Source organism: Bidens hawaiensis, unplaced genomic scaffold (assembly GCF_021521415.1).
Source record: "Bidens hawaiensis isolate Kalapana, Puna unplaced genomic scaffold, B.hawaiensis_p1.1 tig00044769_1, whole genome shotgun sequence".
Classification (NCBI taxonomy): Eukaryota; Viridiplantae; Streptophyta; class Magnoliopsida; order Asterales; family Asteraceae; genus Bidens; species Bidens hawaiensis.
In genome coordinates this window covers 104,572-118,745 of record NW_027505910.1, presented here as the reverse complement: position 1 = coordinate 118,745, position 14,174 = coordinate 104,572, and the positions used below count along the sequence as shown (strand labels likewise).

At 36.5% G+C, this 14,174-nt stretch overlaps 1 long non-coding RNA gene across 1 annotated transcript in view; it reads left to right on the top strand.

Annotated features, from left to right (window-relative positions):
- The first annotated feature begins 1,752 nt into the window (after positions 1–1,752).
- Positions 1,753–14,174, top strand: part of LOC143615868 (uncharacterized) — a 35,464-nt gene continuing 23,042 nt past the window's right edge. Inside the window, exons 1-2 of the long non-coding RNA XR_013150556.1 lie at positions 1,753–2,217; positions 2,248–2,390. This is a non-coding gene — a long non-coding RNA (uncharacterized LOC143615868). The remainder of the gene's footprint in view (positions 2,218–2,247; positions 2,391–14,174) is intronic.

Genomic DNA, 14,174 nt, shown 5'->3' with positions numbered 1-14,174 from the left:
TTATTTATTCAAAAGTGGAGGAGTGGGTAAAAGATTCTGATTTTCGCAGGACATGCAGGTCTGTGGTTGGTGAAAGTAGGGTGGCTGATAGTTGACTGTTCATGCTACAGTGTGCTTTTTCAGTGCTTTAGACAGTGTACAGTAAAAAGTAGAAATTTTCTGAAACACGTTACTGTTTTCTTTTGGGCGGGAATAATCCCCTTTATTCTGAAGAATAGACTAAGTATTCTGCGTGTATAACTTTGTGCGCATAGCTTTCTGCGTGTAGGATTCTGCGTGTAGAATATTTCTTCGCTGCGTAACCTTCTCGCAGTTAGGGACCTTTGAGTTTCATTTGTAGATTCTCCAGGTGGTCTTGGTATTTCAACATAGTGATCAGTCATGTTGAAGTCAATTCCATCCTGGAGCTTCAAACAAACTAGCTCTCAACGTTCCCGCCATGCGGGTAGGTTAGTTCCCTTCCGCACGCGCATAAACGATGTAGGATGCACCCGTCTTAGCATCATGCGGGATGGTCAACCCATAGACAACATAACGTTTTAAGTTACATGAAAACATAAAGCCAAATCATTCACGCATGGCGCATATAACATATGCCCACGCTGGTTCTTAACATGGTGCGCTCGCGCATGGCGCACATAACAAATGCACGCGCTGACTAACATGGCGTGCTCGCGCAGGGCAAACATAAATGCCCGCGCTGATTCTAACATATGCTCGCGCCGGGCGCACATAATGTGCCCGCGCTGATTCTTAACATAGCGCGCTCGCGCAGGGCGCACATAACAAATGCACGCGCTGACTAACATGGCGCGCATAATATTTACAATCACCTAATTATTAGGTTGATTACTTAGTTTAAGGGGTTGGGAATTTACCGGGTGTCACAGATGAGAACCATTAATCCATATTTATCATTCATCAAAAGATGCATCACAAAAAGTACCCTTAATTACAATACATAAAACATGTTAAGAAAGCATTTTAAGATAATATATATTTACCATTCATCAAAAGATGCCATACAAAAAGTACCATTAATTACAATACATCACAAAAAAACCAAGACCACCAAAGCTAACATCACCATCACTCCGCCTTGTCCACAGACTCCGCCCCCATCTCCTTAAAACTCATGTTGGTTGACACAGTAGTTATGGTGTCAACCAGGGTCTCACACACTGAGTCTTAGCATTCAGACTGTTGTTGCTGATAATCAGCAACCATTGCTCTAAACTCAATGTCATCTTCCCACAACATGAGTTTACAGGAGAGGAAGGTGTTTGTTTTTTTCGGCTGCCAGTGTAGCCCTAATCGCTTCGACTTTGGACAACAAAGAGTCGTCTCTCTCTTTCTGAAAATCCATCGTTTTTTTCACGATGGCCTTCACGGTTTCCTCAGAAGAATTCATTTTTATTATCTTTCTGAAACTATTAGTGTGATTGAATAACCAAACTTAATGTAGTTAAGTTTGATTTATAGTAAGATATAGCTTAACTTTAATGTAGGCTATCATTACCATAATATATTTCCCGGCATTTTTGACAGGTGACGTATAATTTTGATCAATTAGTTCTGACAGGTGATATAAATGCAAGTAATCTCTAGATTAATACAGTTACTAATCGTCTAGTGCGTTTCCCAAGCTTGGGACACCCTTTTGTTTTTTTATTACAGAGTTACTATTCGTCCGTGTGCGTTTGGCATGCGTGGGACACCCTTTTGTTTTGTCCGTGAGCCTTTTGGTTATATATACCTACACCACATTTGTGAAACTCATATACCTACATAATTTTAAATTATTTTTTTTAGTTAATAATGGATTGCTCGTCATCATCATCATCATCATCATCATCATCATCATCATCATCATCATCATCATCATCATCATCATCCAGATCCTACAAGGCTGCCCTCAGAAGGCGAATTGAGGCTCAAATCGAGGTAGATAAAGCTTGTCGGGAAACTCTTACTGAAGAATTTGTAAAGACTAGCAACAGCTTGGATGCCAGGGATCTCATTACAAAAGTTCTTACTCGGATGCCCGCTAGTTGTATCCGAGATCTTGCTGTTTTGTTTATGGTTGATGTAGGACAGAGAGAGCTTGACGAGTTAAAACTTTTGGGCAAGGCAATTCTTGAACTGAATTGCTCAATGGAATTGAAGTTGAAGTTTCTTATGTCACTCAAAGATTAGTATGTGATGGTGTTTCATGGTGTGTTTTTATGTATGTCACTCAGAGATTAGTAGTAATAAAATTTGTATGTTTGTGATGGTGTGTTTGTATGTGTGTTTTGGTAATAATAAAATTTGTTGGTTATGTGTTAAAACATTGATTCAACATGTAACTATTATCTTAAAGTAGTAATGTACATAGCATAACATAACAAGTATCTTAAAGTACATAGAAGTCACTTTTGAAACCAATCAAATTTGTTGTTGTCGTTTCTTAACTTCATCAATCAACTCTTCTCCGGTTAAACGAGTGTCGTCATTTTCATGGAAGAGCAGTGGTTTCTTGATAAGAGTATTTCTGTGTTGGTTTTTTATCCGAGAGGAGGATTTTGCACAAATACTTTAACCTCAACCCTTTTAGCTGTCTTTGTTGTTCAGGGCCTTCCGTTTGGAGAATACACAGCCATGGTCTCTTCCCATCATATTTCTCCATATGTCTCATAGCAAAAATACCACAATCTATTCCATTACTTTTTGTTCTCCATCTCATCTTCAATCTATTGATTGTTGCTACTTGGATTTGCTGAGTAATGGGTTGTTTGATTGTTTTAAGATACATGCAAAAGACGTTTCTCTACACAAAATAGAAAGCAATTTAAGTATTTTGACAATTTTTATAACAGGTATGTATGTTTTTGGGGTTAAAGGTATATATGTTTACCAGTATATCAGGAGTCTTTCGGTATCTTTCTTAAAATTTCTCTCTAATTGCTTTTGATTTGTCTTCTAAGCTTTTAAACTTTGCATCAGCTGGTATTTCTTGGTTTGCACTGTTGTCAAGTAAGTCTATCACTCCTGTTTGAAGATTGAAGGCAACCACAACGAAATGCTCGTGTTGTAGAATTGGCACGAGCACTATAGCAACCTCCTTGAGTGATAGAATTTCAGTCCTTGCCATTTCTCTTTCGAAGTTATCTGAAAACACATCCAGTCTTTCTTTGTCTGTGAAACCCATTGACTCAGAATAATGGTAACTTTTCTGTATAATAATTAAAATGCAGATGATTAAAGCGTTTATTCAGCGTTTTCTAATAGTACAAACAAAATAGATTAATTTGTACCAGCAAATTGCTTGAAGCAAAGAATCTGAACGGTGATGCTGCAGATTTTTTCTTTTCTTCATAGTTCATTACTTCGCTGAATGCATCCATTGCATTGGCTCGGATATAAATGCCAGGAGAGAAGCTTTCAAAGACCACCTTGAAGTTTTCTGTGTGAGTGGTCTTGTAGACCTCATCCCAAATGTCTCCAAGACAAAAAAAAATATATACGCTGAAAGTATTTCTTCATCTTCTGTGACACTAGCGGATGCGTCAACCTCTCTCAGAAGATATGGAGAGTTCAGGCTATCACTTGTTGACAATCCTGTGTCAACTGTTAAACATAAAACAACTCACATTAAATTTGACTGAAAATAATTGTAACTATAAGTAAATACCTTATTTGCCCTTTTGGTTTTTATTTATAATTACATACCCTCTTTTTCCCACGCAACCATTGTATTAACAACTTCATCAATAACTGCGCACAAGACATTGTTTTCTTGACCTGCATCACCTGCATCATTTTTTTACAACAGCCAAAGATGTAATATGTTCAACTGTGATTATAATTAAGCTGTTATATAATTAAGTTGGTACATATATGATATACCTTTCTGAGCAGCCACTGGACCACCAATACCAACATCTGAATCAACTGCATCACACAGATGTAATAAGTTTAAAAGAACAGCATAAGTGTTTTAAGAGCGTTTTAATTATACTAATAATTAATTTAACCCAAATACCTTTTAGAGCAGCCACTGGACCACCAACGCCAACACCAACATCTGAATCTTGTCTTTTAGGGACCACATTATTAGTGAATCTGTTTTCCCATTCACAACATCTAACAAAGATATTCTCATTTGATGGATGTCTATCCTTTCCTTGATGGACCAACTCGTTGATCTCGGAGCAAATTTTATCAAATTTCTTCAACTTGTTATCCATTGCCTTATTCCAAGACTGTAAAAGAAAATATAGTTTGGGTTAATTCAAAAACATTTTCAATTTATCCTAGCCAGTTGTAATAGAGTTAAATAATAGTTAACAAGCATGATAGGCATTTGCAAACTTAAAGGTGAATAATCGCTTACATAATCATCCAAATCTTGTTCAGCTGTTTGATCGGCATCATCTGTGTTAGATGCACTTTGACCATCTGTTTTTTAATTACATATAATGTTGTATTACATAAAATGCATGTAGAGATAAGAGATATGAGAGTTTTTTACAAAAAAATAACAAGTTTAATACCATGTTCTTGTTTCTCCTCAGATGCAGTGTTTTCTTCAACTCCAGGCTTACCGGCAGCACTAACCGTCACAGCAGCAGTAGCAGCATCAGCCGTAGCAGCAGTCTCATCAAGTCTCTTCCCGGCAGCACTAACTGTCACAACAGCAGTATCAGCAACAGCAGCATCAGCAGTCTCATCAAGTCCCTTCCCGGCAGCACTAACGGTCACAGCAGCAGGAGCAGCAGCAGCCGCATCAATCCCTTTCCCGTCACCACTAAACGTCATAGCAGCAGCAATAGCAACCTCAGTAGCATCTTCTTCTAAGGGAGGACCATAATTCTCAGAGTATTTTTCCTTCTTATTAAGAGTAGATGTTGTTATGTAGTTGACTGCAGGTGTTGTGACGGGAGTCCCAAATGGACCATATTATTTCTGGTATTCATGCGTGTAAAGCATCACAAGGAAGGTCATCGGACCGTTGTATTGTTCGTTGATACCTCTATATTCTTCCTTTGTCGTTTTCAAGTTTTCAATAACATAGCTGAACCAGTACATATTTGGAATATTGAAGGTTTTATCAATTGCGGCGATGAATCGTTGATTGACTGTTGTTGATTTTGTCACAAATCCTATATAGGTGTTGACCAACACAAGCAAATTAATCTTAAAAAGTTCACCAACTCCTTGATCCGCGGCCAGTTTGTCTTTCACATGCTTTATACTTATTGTTGCACTTGTCGGGAATTGAGATTTGAACAAATCTGTAGTAACATCTTCCCCCAATCTTGGTCTATTCTTTCCTAAAACAGGAATCTTACCCATTGATATCCCCAACACTTCATGTACTTTTTGTGGTGTTATCTTAATAACACCACTCCCAATGTTCAATTCATTTAAACGGTTATTATAGTTCATGAGCAATCAATATCCCAAAGTTGTTGGAGTTTGGGTTACTTGAAGTCTTAACATTGACCCGAAACCCATTTCTTCTACACAAGTTTTTTGGGCAATGGTCATTGCCTTCACTGCATCAACAATATTAATAGGTGCACACCTATTCATAATTTTTTTGTCTACAAATTCAACAAAAGGTTGTCCCCTCTCGGCTGGCTTCTTTTCTTTAACGGCTGTCTTTTTCGGACGCTGAAAGTCTGGGCTAGAGGTGCTGGGTTCCACCTGTTTCCGCTTTGACAAAAACCTGTCGATTTAAGTGTCAAGGTCTGAATCAGAATCTGCTTCCACAAAATGTTTTGTTTTACCCACCGGAGCAACTTTTGTAGTCTTCCTTTTATCAGTCTTGTATTTTCTTTAACGGCTCTCTTTTTTGGACGCTGAAAGTCCAGGCCAGAGGTGCTGTGTTCCACCTGTTTCCGCTTTGACAAAAACCTGTCGATTTTTGTGTCAAGGTCTGAACCAGAGTCTGTTTCCACATCATGTTTTGTTTTCCCCACCGGAACAACTTTTTTAGTCTTCCTTTTATCAGTCTTGGTTTTTTCAACAACTGAATCACATACATATAATAAAACACGGGGGTAGGGGATAACAACACGAATCACAAGGAAACAGAAAACTCTTATAAAACATCACAGTGATAAATTCTCATACCGAAGCCATAACACGCTAATCATACGCATATAACATGCTTTAATATTATACATAGTTTTAAAAAAACAAGGATATGCATTACAACAACAATAACACGCTTATCAAACGTATTAATACATAAGAAGATTCAAACAAATGCTTACATTTTAAGATTAAGTAAACCTAAAACGCTAAAAAAATCATAAAGTAACACCTGTTCCATCTTCATTTTGAGACCTATCGTGCTTTTTCTTCGTCCTTGGTTCCGTTCCAGAAGTAGATGAGTTAGGGTTCTTCATTTTGGTTCCGTTCTAGAAGTAGATGAGTTAGGGTTCTGAGACCTATCGTGCTTGTACTTGTGCTTGTGCTTCACTGTAGAAACGAATCGTCGACGGTTTTTAGGAATTTTGACTTACGAGGGTAGTTATTTGACTTTTTTAAAAGAAGGCGCGTGCTTTTAAATTTTAATCGTACGGTAGTTATTTGACCCTTATAAAAGAAGGCGCGTGCAAGGTGGTGGGTAGTGGGTGGTGGTGGCGGAGGTCGGTGGTGGTGGGTGGTGGTGGTGGTAGTGGTGGGTAGTGGGTGGTGGTGGTGGATGGGTATAAATAAATGTATATATATTTATATACTAGAAAGGTGCCAGTGCGATGCAGCGGGAAACTGGAAACACATACTTTGATAATTTTGTAACAAGTTTTTGGGTGTTTATTATTTCGTTTAAAACTGTGAGATCATTCACCAGTTTGGTTTCACGATTGAAAACGAAGGTGCCGTACATATTGAAATGTTAATTATTTACTTATTTAGTATTAGATATAATATATATTAGACATAGTTAAAATATAGTTAACCAAAGTTTTGTTTAATACGAGCAAACTCGTCTATTACAACTTTAATTTAGTCAAATTTCTAGTGGTTTTTTTTATATTTTTTGTTCTTATTATTTCGCCTTCTATTTATTCTAATAAGGTTTATTATTTATATGACCAAAGTTATCTTTGCTCATAGTATGATTCTCTTAATAATGTATTAGTTGATGATTAGTTTGAAGTGAAGGTATATGCAGATTAATAATTCTTGTTTTAAATTTTAAACTCAATTTTTTTATCGAAGTACAAACTAAATCAGAACCTAATCGTTGGAAATGGTTCGGTTTAGTTGGGTTTTATTTAAAAACATTTTAGATTCGGTTTTCGACGACAAAAAAACGTGTAAAGTTAACTCATTGTTTAATTAAAAAACCATCGAAAGCAAACCGCACACACTTTTGCATAATTTTTTTTACTTTGAAAACTATAGCAATATGATACTCAAATTAAAGATAATAAAATGCTCGTTTATATGATGTCATTTATTTTAAAAATATTAACGTACGAAAAAGTTATGACCGTTTAAAAATCATGGGGGTAGTTGGGTTAAAAATGAAAATAAAATAATATATATGTAAAAGACTAAGGACCAATTGTGTAATTTTAAGGGATGAATCTTGTAATTATTTGAAGACATTGCAAATGAACGTGAGATTTGATGTTAAAATGACATTTGTGCCCCTAATTAATGTTGTACCTCATGCATTAAATGTTGTAAATTACTTAAATAAAGCGTCTTAATTTGCCCATCATTGGTATATTATATATAGTATAGATAATATTAGTGGGTGGTGGTGGTGTGGTGGGTGGTTGTGGTGGGTGGTGGTGGAGTGTGGTTAGTGGTTGGTGCTGGGGGTCGTTGTGGCGAATGTGGGCGGTGGTGTGTAGTATGATTGCGGATATGTAATACATGAGACAATTACGGTGCTATCCCGTATGATGACCATGATGATTGGCCCAATTATGACGAGACGATGCTAATATAACTACCTGGGTTGGTGGTGGTTATGATATTGATGCTGCTAACCTATATATACGGTTTGCTTACGCCAACCCATACGATGGCGACTGTAGCTCGTACGACGAGCATGACATCTATGATGATGATCACACATATATATGATGAGGACCAATTATATGTACCTATATGACAATACGCCACACAAGCGCGCGCAAACACATACACACAAACACATATATGTTGATGATAATGGTGACACCAATGTTTAATGACATGTAACCCGTATGAATTTTTAAGACGACCATGATAACGTATAGGATGGTCATACTGATGGTAGCATGTACGACTGATGATGTCGTTTGATGACGACGACAAGTCATAAGATGGTGCCGACAGTGATCGCTAATATTGGGCGTTTTGTTTATGATAACCAATACGATGCTGACTACATCTCGTACATGGCAATCGGATGATGATGATGATGATGATGATGATGATGATGATGATGATGATGATGATGATGATGATGATGATGATGATGATGATGATGATGATGATGATGATGATGGAGATGTGTGACGATGATGACGACACTGATAGCGAGATATATGTTTGAGCCCTTATGATCAACGCCGACTACGATAGCCTATACAATGACCACGTTGATTACCCGCGCGTCTGATGATGATGCCGTTTCATGGTGATGGTGATCGATGATTATGATGATGATAACCACTATAATACATGATAATGATGATAACTTTATGATGTTGATCATCATCATAACACATATGGTGATGATGATAACCTAGAAGATGATAATGATACAAAACTACATATTTGAAATGATAACACCAGAATGTTATGAGCCACTCTATTACGAAGTTGTAAATCTTATCCAGAAAATCTTACTAACGGTTAAGATAATACTTCAATAATAGATAAAATTTTAAATTTATTTAAAAAATACAATTTATTAAACGAACTCCTCTTCTAACGAAATTTAATACCGGAATGTTAGTAAAAAAAACTAAAAGTAAATGTTTTTATACTATTTTTTAAAAGTTATAAAACAAAAAACCAAAATATATAAATAATTAAATGTGTAGAAATAAATAAAACCAAAATTCAAAGCCCTTTTAACTTCAAAACCCTAAATCGACTTCTACTTCGCTTTACTGTAATTCGTAGACATCGCTTATCGAGGTAAGAACATAAAAATGCCACGTCTCAATAATGGAGTTAAGTTCCTGGTAGATATCGACAACGATTCCATGAGTAGGATGGTATGTTAATATTGTTATCTGGTTAATTTTTTTTATGAAACATTTTACAGTTTTGCAACATATACATTCTAAGAACATTTTTTGTGTTACTTATAGCTCATTCCTAAAGCTGTTCAACCAATGTTTGCTGACATGAAATCGAATACCGGCTGTTGTTTGATTTACGATCAAAGTGGTAGAACGTTTTCTGTTGTTACAATAAAAGTACTTGATGACTTTTATTTTGGAACCGGTTGGACTGAATTAATCAGAGAATGTTGTATAGAAGCTGGAACATATGTTGTTTTTGAGATTCAACCAAGATGTATGTTGAATATGTTTACTTTCAAAAGAAACGTAAATGATCAATCCGGTACTGTGATATGTATTCCAGTCAGAAACCGACACGTCCATTACTTGGTAAGTTTTAATTTCTGTTTTTAATGATTGTTTACAAATTCAAATGTCCTTTAATTAACATGTTTAATAGGATTTCCCTGAGTGGTACGTGATTCAAGAATTTGGTGACAATTACATGAATTCTCTTTTCGAGCTTATTTCTCCAGATAGATATATGTTTAAAGTTTCATGTCTTAGGGATGGAATGGGTTGTAGGCTAGAGGATGGATGGAATGAGGTTTTTAAACAAACCCACTTGAAATGTGGCTCGTTTGTTGTGTTTGAAATCATATCAGATAAGACATTTTATATTAATGTCTTTCATGAAGATGGCATAGAATTTATCCTTCCTGGTCCAAATCAGCTGTTTCTCAACTATCAATCAAGCAATCAGGGTAGTTCCTCCCAAAACCCAATTCATCTTGATGAGCAAGATGATGACTCTAAAATCGTCTTCCACATGAACGTCACCAAGAAATTGGTAAATTGAATTTTTAAATTTCTTTTTTATTTACAAGTATATATGAAATTTGCTTTTCACAGCGTCTTCCGGGTCACATTGCTACCAAGATTGATGCCTATGATGGATGCCAATCACTTTGGTCAATCCCGAAGGTCGTAAAAAAAATGAGACTTCATGGTGAACTGTCGGACCTGAAATTCAGAAAATGGTTACCAAAATGGAAAAATTTCAAGGTGGAAAATGAAATACAGATTGGTGATAAGTGCATATTTGAATATGACTTCAATGATATTATTTGAGTCAATTCATTGCCTTATATTGGTGTCAAAAAAACTTGAGTCTGTATAACTTGTCTCAACACTTGATGTGGATACATAAGCATGTTACAAGTGTATTAGAATATTTGTTTTCTTGCAGGTTCAGCATGATGAGCATATCGCCTCCGGAGCCCTGGCACTTGAACCGTGCACAGATGCCATCACCTTAGTGTTTGGCAAAGAGAAAGGTGGGTTTTCAAAATGGATTGGGTGTGGATTGACAACAGGTAAATATTGGGGTGTGAGTCGGGTAAAAGGCTCGTTTAAGCAATGGATTGCCCAACTTTAGTATGAGGCGGTGCAGAGAGATGTAGTGGTGAACAGATTGACATCTCTACTTGAATCCACGACTGCTATGCTAGCAAGCCGTGAGAAGGAACGGTTAGCATTTGAGGCCAGGTTCAGACATCTCAAAGGATTGTTGCCGGAAATGTCGACAAGTCAAGTAAGTGACGTATGCTGCATATTAATTAATGCATTCGACATACATAATTGGCACTGTTTTTGTCACAATTCGTAGGTAAATCCTGTTCCCAACCAGGTTGGTTCTAACCAAAGTACTAGTGCTGTGGCGCAAAATAAAATGCCAGGACCAGTAAGTATCTGACAGTTTCTTTGTTTTTTACAACTTTCCATGTGACTTTTCATTTTCCATAACCTAATAAATTGATTTGTAGGCCAGTTCTGTGGGAAACATCTTAACCTCAGGTGAGGCTGTGCAACAAGAATCCGCTTCTCAGGTAACCATTTGACAGTTTGATTGATTTGTTTTAATAATTAACTTTCCATGAGGGTGTGCTGATTTTGCATAAGTTAATTGTAGCCCAAGTCTGCGGATAAAACAGTTGTCGAAACGGTAGCCGCTCCCCATATCGCGACATCAGTAAGTATTTGACAATTTTAGTACTTTTTATAATTCGTTTCCAATGTGAGTGTGCTCATTTTCTATTACCGAATTGCAGGCCAAGTCTGTGGAAAAAAGTGTTGACCAAACGGTAGCCGCTCCCCATATCGCGACATCGGTAAGTATTTGACAATTTCAGTACTTTTAATAATTCGTTTCCAATGTGAGTGTGCTTATTTTCTATTACCGAATTTCAGGCCAAGTCTGTGGAAAAAAGTGTTGACCAAACGGTAACCGCTCCCCATATCGCGACATCAGTAAGTATTTGACAATTTCAGTACTTTTTATAATTCGTTTCCAATGTGAGTGTGCTCATTTTCTATTTACCGAATTGCAGGCCAAGTCTGTGGAAAAAAGTGTTGACCAAACAGTAGTCGATCCCCATAGCGCGACATCAGTAAGTATTTGGCAGTTTCAGTTTTTATATTTTATAACCTAATAAGTCCTAACAATTCCAATTTCTGTTATATTACCAATGAAGCCTGTAGAGAACAATGTTGACCAAGCATCAACACAACTACACCACACTCCGGATAGTAACGGCTCGAAAAAACCATCAGTAAATATTTGGCAATTTCAGTTTTTCCTTTAATTGTTGATTGATTCATTGAATGGTTTTTAGGTAAAACGGAGAAGCCGTAAAAGAAAAGTTGATGTATCTACGGATGAAGCTCCCCCACCTGCTGAAATAAAGGTATGTACTGCGCGAAACATTGTTAATTTCCCACCAACATGGGTATGTACTTATATATTGACTTCAACTAAGCCATCTTAATTTCACATGCAGGTTTATAGCTGTATGAGTGTCGTTTGTGTGTGAATGACAAGCGTAACAAGGTGGCAAATGGTAAAGTTTATTGGTCACCGGTTCCACAACAGTTGCATGGAAAAGCAATCCCGGAGGGTTGCTATAAAGTTAGTATTGATGAAGTCATAAATGAACAAGCAATTATTCCTTGTGAGGCAGGTGAAATTGTGACTGTTGGCAACGCAATTCGTACTTTTGTTGCTTGGCCAGAACACCTAATCTTATGTGACCAGGAAGTTTGTTCCCTTTTAACTTAACCGAACAAATATCTATGTTCTTTTTCATTTAGTTTAAAAAATGAACACTTGTGTTCGTTTATGTTCGTTTGTTTATAATCTAAACTAACGTATTTGAACAAAGATAAACGAACATAAACGAACTTCCCGCCGAAATGTTCACGAACAGTTAAACGAACGTTCGGTATGTATGTATGCATACTATTTTTTTCTATTCAATTACAAAATACGACATTAATTATACATATTTGTTTTTCATATTCTGTTGTTCCAGCTACCACCACTCCCGTTCTCAAAAGAACCAGACAGAGCTGGAAAGAAGGCAAAGGCAAAGTACACAACGATAGACCGGGTGACCAAACAGAAGACAAGGAGCAGTGCCAAGAAAACCGACGCCTTAACTAGTATATAGGTAGTCGTTATTTTTGTATTTTGTAAGATATTTTGCATATACATTTGCTTAAGTGAATATTATTGTTAATATAATTTGTTTCTAATTTTGTTTTGTCATGCTTGCTTATAGCTGTTTTATATTACTGCACAAAAAATAAAAATAATTATATATTGCCTAATTACACACAATTTGGCCACACAGAATACATTAAATAGGTGTGGCCAAAAGTAAGACAATAGCCACACCTGAAATTACAAAAATTAGAGTCTATAAATGACTATTAGCCACAACATAAACATTTTTGTGTGACAAACGGTAAAGACAATGGCCACACCACAAACAACAAAAGAGTGTTTGAGTGGCAACTTCACATTTTTAGCCACATAGACAACAACCTCCAGTGTCTATATGATATTATTAGCCACACAGCACCTCACTATGTGTGACGAAAAGTTTGACAATAGCTACACTTTAAATTGGAAAAGCATTATGTGTGACAAACGGTAAAGACAATGGCCACACCACAAAAGAGTGTTTGAGTGGCCACTTCACATTTTTAGCCACATTGACAACACCCTCCAGTGTCTATATGATATTATTAGCCACACTGTACCTCACTATGTGTGACGAAAATTTTGATAATAGCCATACTTTAAATTAGGAAAAACATTATGTGTGACAAACGGTAACACAATGGCCACACCACAAAAGAGTGTTTGAGTGGCAACTTCACATTTTTAGCCACATTTGACAACAACCTTCAGTGTCTATATGATATTATTAGCCACACAGTACCTCACTATGTGTGACGAAAAGTTTGACAATAGCCACACTTTAAATTAGGAAAAGCATTATGTGTGACATAATGATAAACGGTAAGACAATGGCCACACCACAAAAGAGTGTTTGAGTGGCAACTTCACATTTTTAGCCACATTGACAACAACCTTCAGTGTCTATATGATATTATTAGCCACACACTACCTCACTATGTGTGACGAAAAGTTTGACAATAGCCACACTTTAAATTAGGAAAAGCATTATGTGTGACAAACGGTAAGACAATGGCCACACCACAAACTACAAAAGAGTTTTTGACTTGCAAGTTCACATTTTTAGACACATTTACAATAACCTCCAGTGTCTATAAGTTATGATTAGCCACACAGTACTTCGTTATGTGTGACGAAAAGTTTACAATAACCACACTTTATATTAGGAAAAACATTTTGTGTGACAAACGGTAAGACAATGGCCACACTACAATCTACAAAGGAGTTTTTGAGTGGCAAGTAAACATAATTAGCCACTTTTAATTTAATATCCAATGTCTATATAATATAATTAGCCACACTATTATTAAATTTAAGTGGCCATTGCTTTGCTATATCCAGGCGGTATAGGTCACAATGCACGCTTAACACAACTCTATTGGCCACATTATTATAAAATTCAT